The sequence below is a fragment of the Leptidea sinapis genome, chromosome 20, assembly GCF_905404315.1.
Source record: "Leptidea sinapis chromosome 20, ilLepSina1.1, whole genome shotgun sequence".
Lineage (NCBI taxonomy): Eukaryota > Metazoa > Arthropoda > Insecta > Lepidoptera > Pieridae > Leptidea > Leptidea sinapis.
In genome coordinates, this window is record NC_066284.1 from 3,242,663 (window position 1) to 3,256,672 (window position 14,010).

The 14,010-nt window shown below is 34.1% G+C and overlaps 1 protein-coding gene across 8 annotated transcripts in view; it reads left to right on the forward strand.

Moving 5' to 3' along the window:
• LOC126970325 (protein N-terminal asparagine amidohydrolase) overlaps nucleotides 1-14,010 on the forward strand; it is a 135,926-nt gene that overhangs the window by 100,671 nt on the left and 21,245 nt on the right. Inside the window, exon 1 of one of the 8 annotated variants that reach the window (XM_050816179.1) lies at nucleotides 4,601-4,778. The exons of the other annotated variants lie outside the window; for them this stretch is intronic. The gene's annotated coding sequence lies outside the window, so the exon portion shown is untranslated. Of the gene's footprint in view, nucleotides 1-4,600; nucleotides 4,779-14,010 lie in introns of those variants that run through there. 8 annotated transcript variants of the gene reach the window in all.

Here is a 14,010-nt window from a genome sequence, read left to right on the forward strand (position 1 = left end):
TAAATGTCAGAAAAAATGTATAAGATCTATATTTCATTTAAGCCCTACTGTAAACCATATTTTGATAAATTTAAAATACTTACTTTCCCGTGCCTATATATATATGAAGTGCTAGTATTCATTAGAACAAATGATCAACTATTTAGTTACTCTGATAGTAAACGCAGAAAAAATAAAATATGTTTTACGCAGCATACAACGGCACTTTTTGGTAATAGTATATTTAATATAGCTCGTCAGCTGTATAATAAACTACCAGCATCATTAGCAGACCAAAACTTAAATATTAACTCTTTTAAAAATAAAATTAAGTAATTTTTAATGACGAAGAAATATTATTCAGTTAAAGAATATTTAACAGACATGAATGTATAGTCATTAGAATAAGTTAATTCAGATATTTCAAATTAACATTTTTAGTAAGCAAATTTTTATTTTTCACATTTTTATAATATTATGGTGGATAGACTTTTATGAATAATTTGGTTTTTATGTTGTATGTTTTTCACGGTAAACTTAGAGTAAGAATTGTAAAATATTATTTTTGCATGCCTACCGGGCAGATTGTTAGCACCTATGATTATAATGTAACACCAATGTACCCACTCAATCTATGCAATTAAATGACTTGATTTGATTTGATTTGATTTGATTTGATTTAAAAAATCGTGAACATGAAATACTCAAGTGCGTCACATTATTATTCAGACGGTTCATTTTAATGTCCTTATCGTCCTGACTGATAATATACCAATTCTGTGGAGGAATTCCCTTAACGTGACGGTTTGAAATTTTTGATTTGAAAATTTGTAACTTTCCCATTTCCTTAATTACATTAACGCTCAAATTATTGGATTATTTGAATGCACTTTTTTTTGCATATAATTAACTTAAATTACCTCAATCTTGTGAGTTTGAGTTGTTCTAAGGATCAATTTTTTTACTAATCTGATCGGCTGCTCTAGACGTTCCACCCTATATACAGGGCTCAGGTATGTTGGGAGTACTTCACAAGGTGCGAGTTTGTCCCTCTTATCCCGTTATTCTGACGCACTCGAATAAATCCCAAAATCCCCATGTTTGGCGCATGGTTGTTTATTTTATTCAAATCAAATCAATATCACTTAATAATGTAGGTCGTGATTATGACTTATTAACAATTATGATAGGCGAATAACAATTGATTAGTGGATATTCTCAAACTTCTTTACTCGTAAGCGAATACAATTATGTGATGATTCATTTTACTGTGAAAATTGTAGTAGAAGTCCTATTTAGAAATACATACAAATAGAAAATATGAAATAAAATTTTCATTAAAAGCCATTAAGCTTATGTTACATTATTTCGTATAAAAAATTGATTAATAATATATTTTCATTTCGTCAAACGTAACTATTGAGTGCGAGTCCGATCTGCCAAATAAGTCATCTAGAAATTAATATAGTGATTGTGAAACGAAATCCGTTATATCTGCTACTTTAATGTAGCCATAAATTTATCTAGCCTATGACAATCTGCAACTTTACTTGGACATTGTGAAACAGCCCCTTAATATTATATATCGTTGTCTGGCACATAGTACAGGCTATCCTAGTTTGGAGCAAAATAATTTTTGTGAAAGTGTATCAAGAAGATCATTGATATCGAAGTGGTTCTAATTATGTTGGATTAAACACTTCAATACGCTTATTAAGAATAAGAATTGTCTTGATTTAAATAGACATTTGAAGCACTCACGTCAGTAGCGTTTATAGAACAATAATAATTGGTGCACGAGATACTAAGAGCATAGTGGGCGCCGCGTCACGACGGAGATGCAATCTGTAGAGCGTGCCGCATCCATCAGACATCGAGGCTCGCTATCTCGGTCGGTATCGGGCACCACCGATAACCATTGTCTTACCAGACGATTATATCGGTGAAATTTGCGCCCACCTTTATCTGACGCGGCCGTTTGTCTTGCGCCGCAAATGAGCCGGATAATCACCGATCGGACGTAAATGGCGCGTTCTTGTTAAACTTTTGCCGAGTCATCAATACCGTGGGAATATAAATCTTAGATATCACCGAACTTGTAAATGATTTCATTAACAAAAGATTTCCATAACAAGGTTTTATAGAAATCGTCGAGTCGCAGCGTTTATTGCAAATAAATTACATGTTCCATGAACGATGACATTAATATGCTCTTGCAGTTAATACTGATGTGCAATTGAGATGCTATTAAGCTTGGCAAATGTGAGCAGAGGACTCTTAATAGCATTAACATCATTGTCTCTCGGTCATTAATAAGTGGTCGGACAGTTCTATTGGCTTTATTCCATAATGGGTCGGGGAGCGCTCTGGCGCAGTGTCACGAATGCCCTCCGGCGTTATATTCTTCAATTTATGCCCCGGATATCATAAAGCTATATTCGTTAAGATGGGCCGCGTCTACTTATGCATTATCATGAGAATATCCTTGGAATAGCATCTAATTAAAATTTTAATCTCTATTATCATTTATATCTGCAGAATACTTGAAATGTTTCAGAATAATTATGGATTATTATCATTGTACAATTTACGTTAATTTTGTAAATTGTGGCGCAGGCTCGTAGAGTTGGAATATGATTGCGAATTGTATTTTATTTGGTATTCCCCAGACAGTAAACAAGTTATATAATAACACTGTATTTAATTATCATCGGAGGCACTGTGAAGGAGAAGCTAGTAATAAAGATACTTACAAATTTAACCAATAAGGTGAGAAGTATTTTTTTCATTATATTTATGTTTTTCTTATATGTTCTTGTGAGTAAAAAATCTTCAGCAGTAAAAATCCACCTTCTGAAGTGTTATGACAAATATTTTAAATGTAATTTTTAGTTATTTGTTTTTATGCCTGTGATTGATAAGTTATCTGTTCTACCTAACTGCTCTACGAATTTTATTATGTGCCGATCATTTATTTGTTAAATTGCATAAATGTAAAATCAAAATTGACGCAACAATGTTAAGGCAACGTCTTTCGCTATAAACTTTTACAGCTTAACCATAAATTCCGAAATCGGTGCGTGCGTCGATTGCAGTGAGCAGCTGTAAATTAATTTAGCTTGTAGCGATGAGCACGCGCCCTCACTCAATTAAATTCAATTAGTGGGTCGTGGTGTTCCGACATCTTTGATCTGCCGATACGTCATGTTATGATCTACTTAAGTCTATATTCGATGTTATTTAGTTAATACGCCTTTGACTTAAAATGTATCGTTAACCATTATTCTTGGTTTCTGATAATTTGAGCAACTTAGTCTGATGCAGAACAGATCATAAAGCTTGGGCAAACAATTTATTTTTCATTGAAATATGTCATGTTTTCATTTGATACTCTAGTGAAAGCCATCTACACACAATATTCTTCATTCTGTTTTTTTTTTGCCTTTACTTTTACGCCCTGTGCTCTACTCTCGGTAGACCGTCATGCGTTCATTTCACATTAACTGAAAACCTCTCTTATATTCCTACTTAAAAGTTGAATCAATTTAAAGGGGAATCTCTTGATGTAATAGATATTGTATTATAATATTAGTAAGTTTATATTATTATTCATTTACTAAGTGCATATAAGAAAAACTTGAATTTTAACAATACTAAGCTGATCCCGTTTCGGTAAACTAAAAAATAATTTTATTTTTAATGAAGCCATACTGCAATCAGAATTTTGTCTGCTATTTACTACTTTCAATTTCTATTATCTTTCTCCTACCAACTTGCACTGACTGTACTAATTTATTTTTTGAATAGTCCCATCAAGTGTTAGTCATACAGTATAGGTAAATATTAAGTTGTCTTCTTAAAAATACCAATATTTACATTCTGAGAGTGGTGACATAATCCACATATAAAGAACTGACTAATTAGATATTGTTAATGACATTCATTACTATCGTGTATACTTTGCTCTAGCACACGACTAACTAGCTGCTAATTTAAAGTTTTCTCTTCGCGATATTCTTGTAATACGAGTGTGAGGCGAGCCCTTTTGGATTTTCCATTGTTCAACAATTTTTGTTTACTTCAAGTATAGAATACTGTTGCCCTGATAAACTTGACTGTAGAATTTTCAATGGACGAAAATATATTATTTGGAACAAATGGTTCTTAAAATCTGTTTTACATTTTTTTTGTGTAATTATAGGATTTGTACGTAAGAGACATACTAAACAGTTAATCTCGACAAACTCAGGGCTAACAACTTGTTAGGACATTAAAAGCTACACAAGGAGGTAAATATGTATCTAACATCTCATTATAATTTTATTGCACACGAGTAAATAAACAATTAAACGGATTTCTAGGAAGCAATACTAATACTATTCATTATCTTAGTGCAAGCGACATTCGCGCGAATTATTGGTCGCGATGGTCCGTTATTATATATTATGCTGAGATAAAAGAGGGCTTGATAGTATATTTCTTAATTGCTTATTGCACGATACTGACACTATCGCTCCACTATTTCCAACATAATAAGCATTATCATAACAATAACAAGCTAGTAACTCGCAGCTACAAATACTTATGTCGGTCCACGATAACTTATCAGTCTCTCAGTTCGTTCTTCGTATTTTGCGCGGAGCACTCAGTTATTGTATTATATTTGAAGCTCATCTCATTTCTGTATGAAACTTTTGTACTTTGTGATTTTCAGACAATTTTACATGTGCAGTGAATTGTGAAGTTGAGCCAGAATTCATAATTTGCGTATTGTTTGATATTTTATTAATTTATAAAAGGTTGGTAGATGTATTGTTTGTACATCTTGTATTTATAAGCTCAATACGAACTGCTAAAAGTTCTATTATTATAATCATATTTCGCCGAAGCTCTGGCTAAGTAGTAATATTTAAGCCACATCCATGTGTTTATTTTTATTCATGGTGATATTAATTTAAATCTGTTTGAGTATGTGTGTGTGATGTTAAAGCCGGAAGTGCCATCTCTTCAGATTGTTCAAGATTTGTTTGAGTGTTATCGTGTCTTGGGCGCACTTGAGTAAATATTAACTCATGTTTTGGGAGTCTGTCTTGTCATCTATAAAATTATAATAACGTACTAATATTTTTAGCATAGGTGTCTCCATAATAGAACAATTTGACTTGTCTAACGTTGCTAACATTTCATTGTCCTAACTTTAATTTTTAATTTTATTGATTCCTATTTAATTTTTATTATTATTTCTTTAATTTTTTGGTTGATATTACCATAATTTTTAAAATTATGTACAACCATTAATTTTAGGTAAACAAAACCCTTTTTTGGGGTTTTATGTAAAACAAGAAATAACGATCTTGAATTTTCGTCTTGTTGAACGTCGATCAAAGAAGAGTAAAACAGCTAACATCTCAGATTCGAATAGAGTGTGTCAAGAAACTTTGGAACATTTTAACACTAACACTTGAAAATAATGATTTTATCGCCAGTCCCTATCGTGGAGTTATGACCAATAAGCACGTACTTAAGTGCAAATATATTTTTGATTTAATTACCTTTACTTCTAGCTTCTTTTTCTCATTTAATTTTAACATATAAGCTTAACATGTGGTTCGACCCTTATGAAAGAAACATCAACTTTAGCCTTCTTAAAAGATTTTTCCGGGGTACATTACCATTCGATACGTTCTGTAAGCATATATTTTTTTAAATGTCATGTTGATGTAACTCCAAATCCTGACGGTATCTTATAGTCTTGTATATATCTCATTGTGTTGAATATAACAGGAAAACACATCAACTATATATTTCGTTTCGTTACGTTATACCATATTTCAAAACTGACGTGCATAATATATTATTTTGATTAGCATTATAGTTGATTTTACCCCCCTAAGATGATTGACAAAAGATTATAGCTGGGGATGACGAGATCAACTTATATAGTAGAGATGAATACATCTTGCATCTAGTTAATTGTGACAGCTCAGAGTTTGCGGACGGCGCATTGCAAGTCTCGACACGTTCTTCAGAGCTTAGACTTTAGACCAGAGGTATCCAGACTCCTTTTCTCATAGACTTTCAAAATTTAACTGGTTCCGGTGAATTTCTATCATATTCCCAAAACTGTGTAAATAATGTAAAGATTAGATCTAACTATGGAAATTTGCATTGCGGATGAGTTCCGATCACGAATTAATAGTTTAAAAATAAGTAGGAATTTATTTGTTAATTAACGAATTGATTGTGGTGTGATTGATTGGATGTCAAAAAATTTTTGTTGGCCGATCACAAAAGTGATTCCATACAAATTTTTACAACCAAGCAACTTATGAATTCTCACTTCTTTCGTTTAGAAAACTACCCATTCGAAAGGGAATAATAAAAATGCAAATAGGTAGTTTTTTTTGTTATGTATTTATTCTTATGTGTAATGTTATTATAACACTATTAATTACTATTGTTATCATATGACAGCAATAATTTGCACCTCTAAATAAGCGTTGCGGACGGCGCAATGCAAGTCTCGACACGTTCCTCTGAATATGGAATATGAGTTTCTACAAGTAAAGTCAGCCCTAGATGATCAATTATATTGCACAATATTTCGAATTGTGCAATACATTGACCGATTAGGCTTAATATTGAAGATTACGCAATGATTGAACAAAAGTTTGAGCGAGTTTAATTTTTATTGTACCTTATTTCTCCATTGCGTCGTGTAGGGTCAGTATTGCGCAATATTTTTAGTCTGTGATTCGTCGGCAAGGAAGACACACGCGCGCACGCTTCCCAAAAATTGCAGAAAAAGATAATACAAAAGTTAAGGAAAGAGAGTTTATCGTTGAATGTATCCAATTGTACAGAGAATTGTCGTCTTTGTGGAATGTCAAGAGCAAAGAATATCATGACCGTGATAAAAAAAAAGCTGATTACGAAACATTGTGTCCAAACATAAAGAGATGTTTCCTGAGGCAAGCAAAGATGACGTGAAGAAGAAATTCAATTCTTTGAGAACCAACTACCGGAAGGAACTCAAGAAACACCTTCAGTCGATGAAATCCGGATCTGGTACAGACGACATATACCAACCTACTTTATGGTATTTTAATGAAATGTCTTTCTTACAAGATCATAAAACCGCATCGGATACACAGTCTAGTATGGATATTCAGTCTACTATACGTAGTCCGGGAGGACAGAGTGAACATTCTAATTTGGAAAATAATTATACACAGGTAAATATTTATTTATTTTATTTAAATGAATACATAAAGTTGTAGGTATGTTTTACGAAACCATTTTCTCTTGCCAGGGAACTGCACCTTCGTTATTACAAAATTCATTGTATTCGTCCCGTGCTTGTTTTGCGATGTTCAGTGAATTTTTTTTATTGTTTTTTTTTTAATTCTGTCAACTGAAATACTTCCATTGATGGTGAGTGTATTATTCCTGACTCGTTATCTTCACGAAACATGAATGATGAAGATAAGTAGGAACGGGATTTCCTCAAAAAATTGTGTAGATAACAAGCCAAAACAATTTTCCTAATTTTTGTAGGATCAAAAGGAAATGCTCTTTGAAATACTCCAAAACGAGTAGCTATACCGAAAACACTTTCAACCATCCTTCTAGCACGCGATATCCGATAGTTATATATTCTTTTCTCTTTTGTTAATCCAGTTTGGCTATACGGTTTCAGTAAATTTTGAGACATTGGAAAGGCATCATCCCCAACAAAAAAGTATGGGAGCTTTCGGGAACTTCCAGGCAACAATGCAGGTGGTGGGATATTTAAAGTTTTATTTTTTAATTGCTGTCCAAATGTTGTATTCTGCAGCACACCTCCATCTGATACACGTCCATTAGTCCCTACGTCAACCATAATGAACTCGTAGTTAGCATTTACAACCGCCATCAACACAATACTGAATGTTTTTTTTGTAGTTATAGTAGTATGATCCAGAACCAGGAGGTTTCTTTATTTCCACATGTTTCCCATCTATAGCACCGATAACATGAGGAGCATTCGACTGTTTCTCAAAATCCTTGGCAACTTTTTTCCATTCCTCGGCAGTTTGTGGTAGCTGAAAACAAAATAACAAATTGTTTATCTTTTTCAGGAAAATAGTTCAACCACTGAAGCTGATCAAGTACCAACTACATCCTATGCAGTTCCGAAGACAAAAGATAAAAAATTAAAGAGGAAATCTGATGATGAACTCATGCAACTTGCAGTTAACCGTCTTAGACAGAAGCCAGACGAATATGAAAATTGGGCTTTGTCTTTAGATTTAAAGAAAATGGTACCAACACAACAAATCTTTGCTTTAAGTGCTATTGCTGCCATTATCATGGAGGGACAATTATGTCTTTTACATCGCAATTCGGTTAAAATAAATAGTCCAACAGTAACAATAACTCCATCTCCGACATATACCAGATCCACGCCAACTCCAACAAATTACAACAGCACGCCATCGCCTCGCTATTTTATAAACTATTCTACACAGCAAAATTCTGAACTTTCACCTGAAGAGCTGCCACATTACCAGCAGACAAATACTTCAACAGTACCAATAAATCCATCTCAGACATATGCCAGATCCACGCCAACTCCAACAAATTACAACAGCACGCCATCACCTCGTTATTCTGAACTTCCACCTGAGGAGCTGCCACATTACCAATAGAACATGTACTACTCCCAACAGCATATACAGCAGAACATGGACAATTCTCAACAGGAAAATTATGCTAAAGACATGTCGCAATATATAAAGCTAAATAAATAAATGTTTATTAAAAAATAAATAAATAAATAAATGAAAAGATGTCTTTATTTACCTTGATTAATTTCTTCAAAACATGGCTCGTCAAAACATTCGTCAGATATTATGGCTTCGCAGGTTTCCATAATCATTAAGGAAAGACTTTGTGGGGAAATAGCACTATGAAACTTCAAATCTTCTAGAGTATTCCCAGTAGCTAGATACCGTAATGTTATTGAAAGCCGTTGAAAAGGTGGTATTGCTTCCCTCATGTTTGTATTTTTTTCTCAATTAATGGTGTGACCAATTCTAGTAGCACTTGAAACTGTTCCAAGTCCAGTCGCACAAAATTTTTTAAGTCTTTTTCCTCAGTTAACATCAAGTCTTTTAAGAGATTTTCGTGAGTGTATTTTGGCCTTTTCGTGTACCAATCTTTCGACCAACGACGTGTTCGTTTACGTTTACGCTTAGCCACAAGCAATAACACTATAGCTGCAGCTGCAGCTAAATCTTGTGTGGACATGTTGCTCGGGATCAAACTATTCTCCGACTGAACAAGAAAACATTGCACAGTTTGCACAGTTCTTATTATTGTGCAATATAATTGACCGTTTGGATTCAAAACGCAATTCAATCTCATTGCACAATTAAATATATTGTACAATGTTATTGTAGGTCTAGGGGCCGCCTAACAGTCGCTCAGTCAAAAAAGGAGGAGATTCTCAATTCGTCGGTTTTTTTATATGTTTATTACCTCAAAACTTTTTAATTTGAAAGCTGGTGCTTTCTGTGTGGTCCGGTCCCACATCGGACACCGATTCCACTAATGACAATAATCGTAACTAGAATTAGATTAATTAATTACATTGTATAAAAATACGTAATTATTTTTATACTTTTTAGTGCATATCATATCTATTGTCTTGAAGTCGGTTGTTTTTTTGTTAATTTTATTTTTATTTTTTTAGCTCTGCACTATCGAAAGCAGATAAATTTTCGTGGACCCCCGCTTATGAATTGTGATCCCTCACTTTTGTCACGTCAACGTAGACCTCCCTCGAGTCTTCCGTGGACCACTTTGGAATCTAAAATCTTCAATACTGCCTCCAAGAACTTTTCACATGCGTATAACCAAGCCGTAGACGAAACTTGCTTTTTCGATACGTGAGATGGATATCGGGATTGCTTAATGTTTTTTTTAAACTACACTTTAGGATCTTCATTTAGTTCATGTTTTAGATACAGTAGCTGAATCGCTCTTAGGAGTTGCGTAGGATTTTGTAAAGGATTGTTGGATTGAGCTACAAAGTTGAGTTTTTTTCCTATGCTTCGAAATACCTTTCTCAGAATTAATTCTCTAAACAATTACTCGTATACTCAGAAATAAGATCTTGCTTTTTGATGAATATCATGATTCAAACTTGAAAAATGTGAATAAGTAGATTTTAGTTATTTGATTAGAAATAGGATTATGAAATCAGTTATAGGTAGTCAAATTCTACAACCCAATCTTGGTTTAGTTAGGATTCTATAATAATCATAATATTTGAAAAACAAAATTTTATGAACGATGCGTGACTCGAACCCATGACCTCCGGCGTTCCGAGCCGTTGCTCTAACCAACTCAGCCAACCGTTCGACTTCTTTTTTTTCAAATTTTATTTTTCAAACTTTATTTGTGTATTAATCCTTCAAGTGAGGGTTATCACTTTAAAAAAACATAACATAATATTGACACACTCTCACACATATTATCTTGGCCCAAACTAGGTATAGCTTGTTCTAAGGATGCAAGACAACGATATATACGTTCGTGAGACAATGTTAACTTATTTATTGATACGGCTTTACTCACGATTTATCAGTGTGAGTACCGACTAGCTGCAGACCATTCGGAGCTCCTTTATTAATAAATAAGTTAACAACGATATACATTGCATATTCATCATGTAAATGACTGAACCTATTCAAGGTTATGGGCTATATGGGTGGTAACATAATTGATTCAACAAAGTAGCTATTCGAGGTAAGAAGCTTCTCGCAGAAGGCGCGGTTAAAGAATGATAGATGTCAATATAATGCGGGTAAAAATTTTGCAATTTGACGTATATTCCGGTGGTATCAGCCTACTAAATTTGTAAAACTTAACACCAGGTGACTCGTACGCTCATTTGTTCTCCTTTTTCCATAAAAAAAATATTAACGATATGTACTTCGATTCACTTAAAATTAAATAAAAGGCTCACTGTAAACACATTCTGGGATATATGCGGTATAAAATGTAGAGAGAACCCACTTCTTTAGGCAACGCCAAAGAATCAATCCGATCGGAGCTGAGTTGATCGTCGATGATTTGAGCCGCTCTTCGTTATATACTAAAATCAAATGGTCAAATTTAAGAAGAAGAAGAAGCTGGTACCCGCCCAAAGGTGCTCCATGTTAGGCCGAAATGATGCCGGCAGTGGCTTAAACTGCAGTACTATCTGACCTTACTGAAGACAGAATGCTTTTAAGAGGCCAATTTGGTTTTGTCTTCCTCCGACACCGAGTAATACAAACACCAATACAAAATGTGGCCGTTAGAGGAGTGGTCTCGAATCGAGGGGATATGACAATGGTAGACTTTTTAGCGGTGAACTCACAAACTTGTATCTTCCAATGAATAAACTGGACAAAATTTTGCCGACCCCATTCCTAGACTTTGCATATCATAAGCCTCGATTTCGTACTCAAGTTTGTTCTGATTCTCGTCGATGCTATCCCGAGAGATGTTGACACGGCTGGTGTATATCATGTCATCTGTATAACAATCAATACTGCTGATTTGCAGCTTATCACTGATATGCAGCAAAAGCAGGGAAGGGCTAACACGCAGCCTTAATGCTCTTATTTCACTGACGGGGTGAGCAGAAAGAACAAAACATCGAGAGTAACTGTTTTTCTATACTTTCTTGGCTTCTTCTAAATTCACCAGCCTTTCACTAACGTTCGCTGGGGTAATCCTAGACCTATTGATCTACCAGATATCTATTCAGTATAAATTTCCATCGCCAATAGCTCTTCGATCATTTTTTCACGTGCCCAAGTACTACCCACCTACTACGAAGCTACCAAGTTGAAATTATTTCAATTTTAAGACATACCAAAAATCAAGTGATGCTACAACGAGTTTCAATATAAGACTTTTATGCTTCACATACCCGCTAAAATGTCCATTCGAACAAACACGAAAATGACATAAAAGAGTCAGATGCCGCGATATAATAGTTCATACATACAATTAAGATACAATCTCAATCAATACGAACAATGATTGATGGAATCGATTATTTAAAATAGATGTGTAATTAGTTCATTGTGACTGTGTTGACCCTTGATGGCAATATTATCGGAGTTCAATCGTTCGAAAGATCGGCTCCGATTTGTAATTGAATGGATTTTTTTGTTTAGTTGAATGGCATTGCATCTCAATCTCGTGATCACGGTATTGAATCATTAATCACCTGTCTCTACTGAGTACTCGGGATGGTGGCTTTTTAGAAAGAATACATTATGTTAAGAATATGTAGGTCGAAAATCTTGATAATCTTCTGTAATATATTCACTTATAGTCTTACACTTATGTACTATATTAAAAGGGATGTTTTCGATAATAATAATAATAAATAAATAAATTTCTTTTATTCCAAAGATTGCATAAATACATTTTAGTGGTTGAGTGTTGAATGGAAAGTCTATTAAGTTGTCTTGTATTGGGATTATCTCACAACTTCTTAGCGGATACATAATTTATAAATACATAATAAATACACATGATATTAAATTTTCAGTATATGATCGGATTTTCACGGAATACTGGCGGCATTCGACGCAGTTTTTATTTTGGCCTCATAAAGGATCTTTTACTTTGAAATGATCGATTTTCAATTTCGGAGTAATTCCGAAACAACACTTTTTTCGGTTTTCTCGTTCATTATATCTCTCGAACGAAACAACCGATTTTCACCGCATTAGCCGCGATTAACGTAGTTTTTCAAGGTTATGAGCTGATTAGCTCATGGAATCGATCGGTAAAGCGGATTCAAAGTTATTCATAGCTTTTTATTCACATATCGTAGCTTGAGACAGTTAAATATTTTCAGCTGTATTGCGGGTAGAATTAGCGGGAATGACTCAAAATAGGTCAGAATGACTATTTCTAAATCGTCATTATAAGTACGTGGCTTCATTAATTTACTTTTGAAAAATCCATCTCCTTGTTTAAGATTGCTACTCATATTTTGGAGATACTCATCAGTGGGAAAATCACATTGAGACTATTAATTCCGGTACTCAAACCGAGAGTAGCACTTCTCCCCTTGACAAAATAGCTTCCAGATCAACACATTCATCATTGGTTAAATCCAATTTCGAATCACAAAATTAATGTTTCACATAGCTATTGCTTTTATAAAATATTATTCAACAAAACACGCAAACAGTTACTAATAATCAACGAAACACCGAAAAAAACCAAAATTATTAGCGCTTTTTCACTTTACGTTCTAATTTCAATTGTTAACTATTTTTTTTCTTTAGTTTATTGTGGCCGTTAACTACGGTACCCTTCAAATATGGTAAAATGTGTGTCCCCCTGTAACTTCTCAAATAAGAGAATGATAAAACTGAAAAAAATATATGATGAACGTTACCATTCACACTTCCACCGAAAATTGGTTTGAAGGAGATCTAGCAAGTAGTTTTTTTTAATATCTGCAAAGAACTACAAGAACATTTACCTATATAAGGTATGTTACTTGCTGCTACGGAACCCTTCGTGGTAGTATTTTGGACTCTGAAAAAAAATCCGAAAATAGACGTAATATATGTTTTGGTTGTGTCTGGCCCACCGGTGGCCTGTGTTGCTCTATGGGTCTAGCATGAGCTGGGGGCCGAGTGAGATATTTCATTTTTATAATGATTACAAATTCCTGGTCTATAACCAGGAATTTATTGTTATTCAAAATATACTTATTTTTATCGAAATTGATGAGTCTAAATAAATTCTATAAAGTCACGAAAGAATCATCGCTTTGTCTGTCATGAGTCAGTTGCACTTAATAGGTAGATAGGAGAGAGCCGGTTTCCGTCCTTCTGCGAAGGGCTATTTCCCCGCTACCTCGCATAGGCCCGGCAGTGTGCCGACCATAGACTTACGATATACTAGCTTGTAGACGAACAAAGCGTGCAAGAAAAAGAACATCTATAACGAAGATACAAAAGA